This window comes from Lonchura striata, chromosome 12, assembly GCF_050655825.1.
Source record: "Lonchura striata isolate lonStrDom1 chromosome 12, ASM5065582v1, whole genome shotgun sequence".
Classification (NCBI taxonomy): Eukaryota; Metazoa; Chordata; class Aves; order Passeriformes; family Estrildidae; genus Lonchura; species Lonchura striata.
Genome location: NC_140714.1, coordinates 41,427 through 55,004, shown reverse-complemented (window position 1 = coordinate 55,004; position 13,578 = coordinate 41,427).

The following is a 13,578-nucleotide window of genomic DNA, read 5'->3' as shown; positions in this document are numbered from 1 at the left end:
GCTTTTTTCCTATTTTCCCCCCGTTTTTCCTCTTTTCCGGCTCTTATTCCCCTTTTTTCCCTCCTTTTCCCCACTCTAAATCCTATTTCCCCCTCCACCTTTTCCACATCCCCCTTTCCCTCCCCAAATCCCAGCAGCCGCACCCCAGACCTTTAATTTAAAATTAAACTTTATAAATCCGTGATCGCCCCCCCCTCCCCGCGCTCCCAGCCCCACTTCCCCCCTTTCCCGGCCTTCACCGCCCAAATTCCCACCCCGCTGCCTTCCCCATCCCCATTCCCCCTCCCAAACCCCATTTCTCCCCTCACAATGCTCGTTTTTCCCAGGAAATTCCCTCTTTTCTCTGGAAATTCCCGCTTTTCCCGCGCCCCCCCCCATCGCCTCACATGGCGGCCGCTTCTCCTCCGACCCAGCGAAAGGGCGCTACGGGGCTTCCCGGCCGCTTATATACCGGGACGCCTCCGTTTACGTAACGCATGCGCAGTTTCACTGTACGGCACCGAACACGCTTCCACCCTCGGTGCGTGTGTGGCGCATGCGCCGTGGCGATGTTACGGCGCAGCCGCCATGTTGGTTACGGGAATCCGCCTCAAAGGCCGCCGGGGTTGGTTTTAAGGGGCTAAAAATGCGCGCGGAGGTGACAAAGAGGGGACAAAAAGGGGGAAATGAGGGGACAAAAAGAGACACGCAGGCCTGGAGGGACACGCGGAGGGGAAATGGCCACTTACGCGTGGACGAAGAAGGGGAGAGCACTCATTGGACGAGGGCGAGGCACACTGACAAATCACAGCTCGCAGTGCGCGTGACGTCAGGGGTTTCTAGGCAGATTTACGGGGGACCACCTTTTCGGCTATTTAGGGGACCCCAAAAGTCCCAAGTCCCCCCAAGTCCCCTCCGCACCCCAAATCCCCCAAAATTCGTCCCAAAAATCCCACTAAAAAAAAATCCTCCCAAAAATCCACCCCAAAGTCCCTAAAAAATGCCCTAAAAATCAACCAAAAATCGCCCCAAACCTCCCCAAATCCCATAAAAATAAAATTACTTCCCAAGAATTTTCCGAATCTCCCAAAGAATCCATCCCAAATTCCTGAAATCTCAATTAAAAATCCCCCAAAATTAAAAAAAATTCTCAGGACAGACTAAAAACACCCTCAAAATCCCAAATAATCCCTAAAATCCCCTAAACCTGCCCGAATGTTAAAAAAAAAAAAAAAAAAAAAAAATCTGAAAAATCCCCTCCCCAGAAATCCCCAAATTTTCCCAAAAATTCGCAAAAAAACCCCAAACAAACAAAAAAACAAAATTACCAAAGAACCCACAATATTATTTATATAGTTTATAGAAACGGCTTTTTTATTGTTTTTATTTGGTTAGACGGAGGACTTTAGTGGAAAAAGTATGAATATACATTTTATTTTGATATCATTCTAAATACGGAAATATAAATTCAGTGTATACATATATATATAAAAATATAAAATAGAAATAAAAATAGTATTAGGCAGAGATAGACTATGAATAACACCATACATCAATCTACATTTAAAATGTAAATTTGACTATAAATGCGAAAAATAGAAATAAATTTAAACGGAGTTTAAATAAAGATTTTTTTTTAAGATTTTTACTTGGATAGAGGCAGGGTTTTATTTTAAGCAATATAAACCTTTTAGAACTCTAAATCTAACTATAGAAATATGTAAGCAATCTATTAAGATATGTATAAAAATATAAAATATAATAAAATATAATAAATGGAATAAATGTAAGGAATTATGAAAATACAATTATATATCAATATACATTATAAATCCGAATGTGAATATAAATGTGAAAAATGTAAAAATAAACTCTATTGAAATGCAGAAATTCCCTTTGGGACCCCAAAACCCCCCCTGGGACCCCCAAATTTCCCTTCAGGACCCCAAAATTCCTACTGGAACCCCCCAAAAACTCCCAGAAACCCCCAAAATTCCCTTCAGAACCCCAAACCCTCCCCAGGACCCACAAAATTCCACTCGGGACCCACAAAATTCCACCCAAAAACCCCCTGAGACCCTCAAAATTCTCCCCAGGACTCCAAAACCCCCCCTGGGACGCCCAAAATTCCCTTTGGGACTCCAAAACCCCTGCTGGGACCCCCAAAATTCCTATCAGGGTCCCTGAAATTCCTCCTGGGACCCCCCAAAAGCCCCTGAGACCCCCAAAATTCTACTTCAGGACCCAAACCCTCCCCAGGACCCACAAAATTCTCTTTGGGACCCCAAAATTCCTCCCAAAAACCTCTTGAGATACCCAAAATTCTCCCCAGGACTCCAAAACCCCCCCTGGGACGCCCAAAATTCCCTTCAGGACCCCCAAAACCCCACTGGGACCCCCAAAATTCTATTCGTCACCCCAAAACACCTTCTGGGACCTCCAAATTTCTCTTTAGGACCCCTGAAATTCCTCCTGGGACCCCCCACAAACTCCCAGAGGTCCCCAAAATTCCCGTCAGAACCCCAAACTCTCCCCAGGACACACAAAATTCCACTCGGGACCCCCAAAATTCCTCCCAAAAAACCCCCGAGACCCCTAAAATTCTCCCCAGGACACCACAAGCCCCCCTGGGACACCCCAAATTCCCATCAGGGTCCCTGAAATTCCTCCTGGGAGACCCAAAACCCCACTGAGACCTCCAAAATTCTCTTCGGGACCCCAAAACCCCCCCCAGGAGCCCCAAAATTCCCATCAGGGTCCCCGAAATTCTTTCTGGGACCCCCCAAAAACTTTGTGAGACCTCAAAATTCCCTTCAGGACCCCAAACCCACCCCCAGGACCCTCAAAATTCTGGTCGGGACCCACAAAATTCCTCCCAAAACCCCCCTGAGACCATCAAAATTCCCTTTGGGACCCCAAAACCCCTCCCGGAACGCCCAAACTTCCATTTGGGAACCCAAAAACCCCCGCTGGGACCCCCAAAATTCCTATCAGGGTCCCTGAAATTCCTCCTGGGACCCCCCAAAAGCCCCTGAGACCCCCAAAATTCTACTTCAGGACCCAAACCCTCCCCAGGACCCACAAAATTCTCTTTGGGACCCCAAAATTCCTCCCAAAAACCTCTTGAGATACCCAAAATTCTCCCCAGGACTCCAAAACCCCCCCTGGGACGCCCAAAATTCCCTTCAGGACCCCCAAAACCCCACTGGGGTTAGGGGTTAGGGGTTAGGGTGTGACTTAAAATGACATTTATCACACTACTTAGAAAAATTGACAGCATGACTTTCTAACATTACACATACAATATTTATTATAACATTTGCAAAAAACCAATCACAGAATAAGCATTTTTCACAGTGGGGAAAATGGGAAAAATACGGGGGAAAGGGGAAGAAAAAGTGGGAAAAAAGCGAGGGAAAATGTATGAAAAAGAGAGGAAAAATATGGGGGGGGAAATGAGGAAAAATGTGGGAAAAGGGAAAAATGTGGGGGGAAAAGCGGTGAAAAGTGGGAAAAAACCCAAGGAAACATCTTTTCCTCCTCCGAGTAATTTCTTCCCCATTATGGAGCTTTTTTCCTATTTTCCCCCCGTTTTTCCTCTTTTCCGGCTCTTATTCCCCTTTTTTCCCTCCTTTTCCCCACTCTAAATCCTATTTCCCCCTCCACCTTTTCCACATCCCCCTTTCCCTCCCCAAATCCCAGCAGCCGCACCCCAGACCTTTAATTTAAAATTAAACTTTATAAATCCGTGATCGCCCCCCCCTCCCCGCGCTCCCAGCCCCACTTCCCCCCTTTCCCGGCCTTCACCGCCCAAATTCCCACCCCGCTGCCTTCCCCATCCCCATTCCCCCTCCCAAACCCCATTTCTCCCCTCACAATGCTCGTTTTTCCCAGGAAATTCCCTCTTTTCTCTGGAAATTCCCGCTTTTCCCGCGCCCCCCCCCATCGCCTCACATGGCGGCCGCTTCTCCTCCGACCCAGCGAAAGGGCGCTACGGGGCTTCCCGGCCGCTTATATACCGGGACGCCTCCGTTTACGTAACGCATGCGCAGTTTCACTGTACGGCACCGAACACGCTTCCACCCTCGGTGCGTGTGTGGCGCATGCGCCGTGGCGATGTTACGGCGCAGCCGCCATGTTGGTTACGGGAATCCGCCTCAAAGGCCGCCGGGGTTGGTTTTAAGGGGCTAAAAATGCGCGCGGAGGTGACAAAGAGGGGACAAAAAGGGGGAAATGAGGGGACAAAAAGAGACACGCAGGCCTGGAGGGACACGCGGAGGGGAAATGGCCACTTACGCGTGGACGAAGAAGGGGAGAGCACTCATTGGACGAGGGCGAGGCACACTGACAAATCACAGCTCGCAGTGCGCGTGACGTCAGGGGTTTCTAGGCAGATTTACGGGGGACCACCTTTTCGGCTATTTAGGGGACCCCAAAAGTCCCAAGTCCCCCCAAGTCCCCTCCGCACCCCAAATCCCCCAAAATTCGTCCCAAAAATCCCACTAAAAAAAAATCCTCCCAAAAATCCACCCCAAAGTCCCTAAAAAATGCCCTAAAAATCAACCAAAAATCGCCCCAAACCTCCCCAAATCCCATAAAAATAAAATTACTTCCCAAGAATTTTCCGAATCTCCCAAAGAATCCATCCCAAATTCCTGAAATCTCAATTAAAAATCCCCCAAAATTAAAAAAAATTCTCAGGACAGACTAAAAACACCCTCAAAATCCCAAATAATCCCTAAAATCCCCTAAACCTGCCCGAATGTTAAAAAAAAAAAAAAAAAAAAAAATCTGAAAAATCCCCTCCCCAGAAATCCCCAAATTTTCCCAAAAATTCGCAAAAAAACCCCAAACAAACAAAAAAACAAAATTACCAAAGAACCCACAATATTATTTATATAGTTTATAGAAACGGCTTTTTTATTGTTTTTATTTGGTTAGACGGAGGACTTTAGTGGAAAAAGTATGAATATACATTTTATTTTGATATCATTCTAAATACGGAAATATAAATTCAGTGTATACATATATATATAAAAATATAAAATAGAAATAAAAATAGTATTAGGCAGAGATAGACTATGAATAACACCATACATCAATCTACATTTAAAATGTAAATTTGACTATAAATGCGAAAAATAGAAATAAATTTAAACGGAGTTTAAATAAAGATTTTTTTTTAAGATTTTTACTTGGATAGAGGCAGGGTTTTATTTTAAGCAATATAAACCTTTTAGAACTCTAAATCTAACTATAGAAATATGTAAGCAATCTATTAAGATATGTATAAAAATATAAAATATAATAAAATATAATAAATGGAATAAATGTAAGGAATTATGAAAATACAATTATATATCAATATACATTATAAATCCGAATGTGAATATAAATGTGAAAAATGTAAAAATAAACTCTATTGAAATGCAGAAATTCCCTTTGGGACCCCAAAACCCCCCCTGGGACCCCCAAATTTCCCTTCAGGACCCCAAAATTCCTACTGGAACCCCCCAAAAACTCCCAGAAACCCCCAAAATTCCCTTCAGAACCCCAAACCCTCCCCAGGACCCACAAAATTCCACTCGGGACCCACAAAATTCCACCCAAAAACCCCCTGAGACCCTCAAAATTCTCCCCAGGACTCCAAAACCCCCCCTGGGACGCCCAAAATTCCCTTTGGGACTCCAAAACCCCTGCTGGGACCCCCAAAATTCCTATCAGGGTCCCTGAAATTCCTCCTGGGACCCCCCAAAAGCCCCTGAGACCCCCAAAATTCTACTTCAGGACCCAAACCCTCCCCAGGACCCACAAAATTCTCTTTGGGACCCCAAAATTCCTCCCAAAAACCTCTTGAGATACCCAAAATTCTCCCCAGGACTCCAAAACCCCCCCTGGGACGCCCAAAATTCCCTTCAGGACCCCCAAAACCCCACTGGGACCCCCAAAATTCTATTCGTCACCCCAAAACACCTTCTGGGACCTCCAAATTTCTCTTTAGGACCCCTGAAATTCCTCCTGGGACCCCCCACAAACTCCCAGAGGTCCCCAAAATTCCCGTCAGAACCCCAAACTCTCCCCAGGACACACAAAATTCCACTCGGGACCCCCAAAATTCCTCCCAAAAAACCCCCGAGACCCCTAAAATTCTCCCCAGGACACCACAAGCCCCCCTGGGACACCCCAAATTCCCATCAGGGTCCCTGAAATTCCTCCTGGGAGACCCAAAACCCCACTGAGACCTCCAAAATTCTCTTCGGGACCCCAAAACCCCCCCCAGGAGCCCCAAAATTCCCATCAGGGTCCCCGAAATTCTTTCTGGGACCCCCCAAAAACTTTGTGAGACCTCAAAATTCCCTTCAGGACCCCAAACCCACCCCCAGGACCCTCAAAATTCTGGTCGGGACCCACAAAATTCCTCCCAAAACCCCCCTGAGACCATCAAAATTCCCTTTGGGACCCCAAAACCCCTCCCGGAACGCCCAAACTTCCATTTGGGAACCCAAAAACCCCCGCTGGGACCCCCAAAATTCCTATCAGGGTCCCTGAAATTCCTCCTGGGACCCCCCAAAAGCCCCTGAGACCCCCAAAATTCTACTTCAGGACCCAAACCCTCCCCAGGACCCACAAAATTCTCTTTGGGACCCCAAAATTCCTCCCAAAAACCTCTTGAGATACCCAAAATTCTCCCCAGGACTCCAAAACCCCCCCTGGGACGCCCAAAATTCCCTTCAGGACCCCCAAAACCCCACTGGGGTTAGGGGTTAGGGTTAGGGGTTAGGGGTTAGGGTGTGACTTAAAATGACATTTATCACACTACTTAGAAAAATTGACAGCATGACTTTCTAACATTACACATACAATATTTATTATAACATTTGCAAAAAACCAATCACAGAATAAGCATTTTTCACAGTGGGGAAAATGGGAAAAATACGGGGGAAAGGGGAAGAAAAAGTGGGAAAAAAGCGAGGGAAAATGTATGAAAAAGAGAGGAAAAATATGGGGGGGGAAATGAGGAAAAATGTGGGAAAAGGGAAAAATGTGGGGGGAAAAGCGGTGAAAAGTGGGAAAAAACCCAAGGAAACATCTTTTCCTCCTCCGAGTAATTTCTTCCCCATTATGGAGCTTTTTTCCTATTTTCCCCCCGTTTTTCCTCTTTTCCGGCTCTTATTCCCCTTTTTTCCCTCCTTTTCCCCACTCTAAATCCTATTTCCCCCTCCACCTTTTCCACATCCCCCTTTCCCTCCCCAAATCCCAGCAGCCGCACCCCAGACCTTTAATTTAAAATTAAACTTTATAAATCCGTGATCGCCCCCCCCTCCCCGCGCTCCCAGCCCCACTTCCCCCCTTTCCCGGCCTTCACCGCCCAAATTCCCACCCCGCTGCCTTCCCCATCCCCATTCCCCCTCCCAAACCCCATTTCTCCCCTCACAATGCTCGTTTTTCCCAGGAAATTCCCTCTTTTCTCTGGAAATTCCCGCTTTTCCCGCGCCCCCCCCCATCGCCTCACATGGCGGCCGCTTCTCCTCCGACCCAGCGAAAGGGCGCTACGGGGCTTCCCGGCCGCTTATATACCGGGACGCCTCCGTTTACGTAACGCATGCGCAGTTTCACTGTACGGCACCGAACACGCTTCCACCCTCGGTGCGTGTGTGGCGCATGCGCCGTGGCGATGTTACGGCGCAGCCGCCATGTTGGTTACGGGAATCCGCCTCAAAGGCCGCCGGGGTTGGTTTTAAGGGGCTAAAAATGCGCGCGGAGGTGACAAAGAGGGGACAAAAAGGGGGAAATGAGGGGACAAAAAGAGACACGCAGGCCTGGAGGGACACGCGGAGGGGAAATGGCCACTTACGCGTGGACGAAGAAGGGGAGAGCACTCATTGGACGAGGGCGAGGCACACTGACAAATCACAGCTCGCAGTGCGCGTGACGTCAGGGGTTTCTAGGCAGATTTACGGGGGACCACCTTTTCGGCTATTTAGGGGACCCCAAAAGTCCCAAGTCCCCCCAAGTCCCCTCCGCACCCCAAATCCCCCAAAATTCGTCCCAAAAATCCCACTAAAAAAAAATCCTCCCAAAAATCCACCCCAAAGTCCCTAAAAAATGCCCTAAAAATCAACCAAAAATCGCCCCAAACCTCCCCAAATCCCATAAAAATAAAATTACTTCCCAAGAATTTTCCGAATCTCCCAAAGAATCCATCCCAAATTCCTGAAATCTCAATTAAAAATCCCCCAAAATTAAAAAAAATTCTCAGGACAGACTAAAAACACCCTCAAAATCCCAAATAATCCCTAAAATCCCCTAAACCTGCCCGAATGTTAAAAAAAAAAAAAAAAAAAAAAAATCTGAAAAATCCCCTCCCCAGAAATCCCCAAATTTTCCCAAAAATTCGCAAAAAAACCCCAAACAAACAAAAAAACAAAATTACCAAAGAACCCACAATATTATTTATATAGTTTATAGAAACGGCTTTTTTATTGTTTTTATTTGGTTAGACGGAGGACTTTAGTGGAAAAAGTATGAATATACATTTTATTTTGATATCATTCTAAATACGGAAATATAAATTCAGTGTATACATATATATATAAAAATATAAAATAGAAATAAAAATAGTATTAGGCAGAGATAGACTATGAATAACACCATACATCAATCTACATTTAAAATGTAAATTTGACTATAAATGCGAAAAATAGAAATAAATTTAAACGGAGTTTAAATAAAGATTTTTTTTTAAGATTTTTACTTGGATAGAGGCAGGGTTTTATTTTAAGCAATATAAACCTTTTAGAACTCTAAATCTAACTATAGAAATATGTAAGCAATCTATTAAGATATGTATAAAAATATAAAATATAATAAAATATAATAAATGGAATAAATGTAAGGAATTATGAAAATACAATTATATATCAATATACATTATAAATCCGAATGTGAATATAAATGTGAAAAATGTAAAAATAAACTCTATTGAAATGCAGAAATTCCCTTTGGGACCCCAAAACCCCCCCTGGGACCCCCAAATTTCCCTTCAGGACCCCAAAATTCCTACTGGAACCCCCCAAAAACTCCCAGAAACCCCCAAAATTCCCTTCAGAACCCCAAACCCTCCCCAGGACCCACAAAATTCCACTCGGGACCCACAAAATTCCACCCAAAAACCCCCTGAGACCCTCAAAATTCTCCCCAGGACTCCAAAACCCCCCCTGGGACGCCCAAAATTCCCTTTGGGACTCCAAAACCCCTGCTGGGACCCCCAAAATTCCTATCAGGGTCCCTGAAATTCCTCCTGGGACCCCCCAAAAGCCCCTGAGACCCCCAAAATTCTACTTCAGGACCCAAACCCTCCCCAGGACCCACAAAATTCTCTTTGGGACCCCAAAATTCCTCCCAAAAACCTCTTGAGATACCCAAAATTCTCCCCAGGACTCCAAAACCCCCCCTGGGACGCCCAAAATTCCCTTCAGGACCCCCAAAACCCCACTGGGACCCCCAAAATTCTATTCGTCACCCCAAAACACCTTCTGGGACCTCCAAATTTCTCTTTAGGACCCCTGAAATTCCTCCTGGGACCCCCCACAAACTCCCAGAGGTCCCCAAAATTCCCGTCAGAACCCCAAACTCTCCCCAGGACACACAAAATTCCACTCGGGACCCCCAAAATTCCTCCCAAAAAACCCCCGAGACCCCTAAAATTCTCCCCAGGACACCACAAGCCCCCCTGGGACACCCCAAATTCCCATCAGGGTCCCTGAAATTCCTCCTGGGAGACCCAAAACCCCACTGAGACCTCCAAAATTCTCTTCGGGACCCCAAAACCCCCCCCAGGAGCCCCAAAATTCCCATCAGGGTCCCCGAAATTCTTTCTGGGACCCCCCAAAAACTTTGTGAGACCTCAAAATTCCCTTCAGGACCCCAAACCCACCCCCAGGACCCTCAAAATTCTGGTCGGGACCCACAAAATTCCTCCCAAAACCCCCCTGAGACCATCAAAATTCCCTTTGGGACCCCAAAACCCCTCCCGGAACGCCCAAACTTCCATTTGGGAACCCAAAAACCCCCGCTGGGACCCCCAAAATTCCTATCAGGGTCCCTGAAATTCCTCCTGGGACCCCCCAAAAGCCCCTGAGACCCCCAAAATTCTACTTCAGGACCCAAACCCTCCCCAGGACCCACAAAATTCTCTTTGGGACCCCAAAATTCCTCCCAAAAACCTCTTGAGATACCCAAAATTCTCCCCAGGACTCCAAAACCCCCCCTGGGACGCCCAAAATTCCCTTCAGGACCCCCAAAACCCCACTGGGGTTAGGGGTTAGGGTTAGGGGTTAGGGGTTAGGGTGTGACTTAAAATGACATTTATCACACTACTTAGAAAAATTGACAGCATGACTTTCTAACATTACACATACAATATTTATTATAACATTTGCAAAAAACCAATCACAGAATAAGCATTTTTCACAGTGGGGAAAATGGGAAAAATACGGGGGAAAGGGGAAGAAAAAGTGGGAAAAAAGCGAGGGAAAATGTATGAAAAAGAGAGGAAAAATATGGGGGGGGAAATGAGGAAAAATGTGGGAAAAGGGAAAAATGTGGGGGGAAAAGCGGTGAAAAGTGGGAAAAAACCCAAGGAAACATCTTTTCCTCCTCCGAGTAATTTCTTCCCCATTATGGAGCTTTTTTCCTATTTTCCCCCCGTTTTTCCTCTTTTCCGGCTCTTATTCCCCTTTTTTCCCTCCTTTTCCCCACTCTAAATCCTATTTCCCCCTCCACCTTTTCCACATCCCCCTTTCCCTCCCCAAATCCCAGCAGCCGCACCCCAGACCTTTAATTTAAAATTAAACTTTATAAATCCGTGATCGCCCCCCCCTCCCCGCGCTCCCAGCCCCACTTCCCCCCTTTCCCGGCCTTCACCGCCCAAATTCCCACCCCGCTGCCTTCCCCATCCCCATTCCCCCTCCCAAACCCCATTTCTCCCCTCACAATGCTCGTTTTTCCCAGGAAATTCCCTCTTTTCTCTGGAAATTCCCGCTTTTCCCGCGCCCCCCCCCATCGCCTCACATGGCGGCCGCTTCTCCTCCGACCCAGCGAAAGGGCGCTACGGGGCTTCCCGGCCGCTTATATACCGGGACGCCTCCGTTTACGTAACGCATGCGCAGTTTCACTGTACGGCACCGAACACGCTTCCACCCTCGGTGCGTGTGTGGCGCATGCGCCGTGGCGATGTTACGGCGCAGCCGCCATGTTGGTTACGGGAATCCGCCTCAAAGGCCGCCGGGGTTGGTTTTAAGGGGCTAAAAATGCGCGCGGAGGTGACAAAGAGGGGACAAAAAGGGGGAAATGAGGGGACAAAAAGAGACACGCAGGCCTGGAGGGACACGCGGAGGGGAAATGGCCACTTACGCGTGGACGAAGAAGGGGAGAGCACTCATTGGACGAGGGCGAGGCACACTGACAAATCACAGCTCGCAGTGCGCGTGACGTCAGGGGTTTCTAGGCAGATTTACGGGGGACCACCTTTTCGGCTATTTAGGGGACCCCAAAAGTCCCAAGTCCCCCCAAGTCCCCTCCGCACCCCAAATCCCCCAAAATTCGTCCCAAAAATCCCACTAAAAAAAAATCCTCCCAAAAATCCACCCCAAAGTCCCTAAAAAATGCCCTAAAAATCAACCAAAAATCGCCCCAAACCTCCCCAAATCCCATAAAAATAAAATTACTTCCCAAGAATTTTCCGAATCTCCCAAAGAATCCATCCCAAATTCCTGAAATCTCAATTAAAAATCCCCCAAAATTAAAAAAAATTCTCAGGACAGACTAAAAACACCCTCAAAATCCCAAATAATCCCTAAAATCCCCTAAACCTGCCCGAATGTTAAAAAAAAAAAAAAAAAAAAAAATCTGAAAAATCCCCTCCCCAGAAATCCCCAAATTTTCCCAAAAATTCGCAAAAAAACCCCAAACAAACAAAAAAACAAAATTACCAAAGAACCCACAATATTATTTATATAGTTTATAGAAACGGCTTTTTTATTGTTTTTATTTGGTTAGACGGAGGACTTTAGTGGAAAAAGTATGAATATACATTTTATTTTGATATCATTCTAAATACGGAAATATAAATTCAGTGTATACATATATATATAAAAATATAAAATAGAAATAAAAATAGTATTAGGCAGAGATAGACTATGAATAACACCATACATCAATCTACATTTAAAATGTAAATTTGACTATAAATGCGAAAAATAGAAATAAATTTAAACGGAGTTTAAATAAAGATTTTTTTTTAAGATTTTTACTTGGATAGAGGCAGGGTTTTATTTTAAGCAATATAAACCTTTTAGAACTCTAAATCTAACTATAGAAATATGTAAGCAATCTATTAAGATATGTATAAAAATATAAAATATAATAAAATATAATAAATGGAATAAATGTAAGGAATTATGAAAATACAATTATATATCAATATACATTATAAATCCGAATGTGAATATAAATGTGAAAAATGTAAAAATAAACTCTATTGAAATGCAGAAATTCCCTTTGGGACCCCAAAACCCCCCCTGGGACCCCCAAATTTCCCTTCAGGACCCCAAAATTCCTACTGGAACCCCCCAAAAACTCCCAGAAACCCCCAAAATTCCCTTCAGAACCCCAAACCCTCCCCAGGACCCACAAAATTCCACTCGGGACCCACAAAATTCCACCCAAAAACCCCCTGAGACCCTCAAAATTCTCCCCAGGACTCCAAAACCCCCCCTGGGACGCCCAAAATTCCCTTTGGGACTCCAAAACCCCTGCTGGGACCCCCAAAATTCCTATCAGGGTCCCTGAAATTCCTCCTGGGACCCCCCAAAAGCCCCTGAGACCCCCAAAATTCTACTTCAGGACCCAAACCCTCCCCAGGACCCACAAAATTCTCTTTGGGACCCCAAAATTCCTCCCAAAAACCTCTTGAGATACCCAAAATTCTCCCCAGGACTCCAAAACCCCCCCTGGGACGCCCAAAATTCCCTTCAGGACCCCCAAAACCCCACTGGGACCCCCAAAATTCTATTCGTCACCCCAAAACACCTTCTGGGACCTCCAAATTTCTCTTTAGGACCCCTGAAATTCCTCCTGGGACCCCCCACAAACTCCCAGAGGTCCCCAAAATTCCCGTCAGAACCCCAAACTCTCCCCAGGACACACAAAATTCCACTCGGGACCCCCAAAATTCCTCCCAAAAAACCCCCGAGACCCCTAAAATTCTCCCCAGGACACCACAAGCCCCCCTGGGACACCCCAAATTCCCATCAGGGTCCCTGAAATTCCTCCTGGGAGACCCAAAACCCCACTGAGACCTCCAAAATTCTCTTCGGGACCCCAAAACCCCCCCCAGGAGCCCCAAAATTCCCATCAGGGTCCCCGAAATTCTTTCTGGGACCCCCCAAAAACTTTGTGAGACCTCAAAATTCCCTTCAGGACCCCAAACCCACCCCCAGGACCCTCAAAATTCTGGTCGGGACCCACAAAATTCCTCCCAAAACCCCCCTGAGACCATCAAAATTCCCTTTGGGACCCCAAAACCCCTCCCGGAAC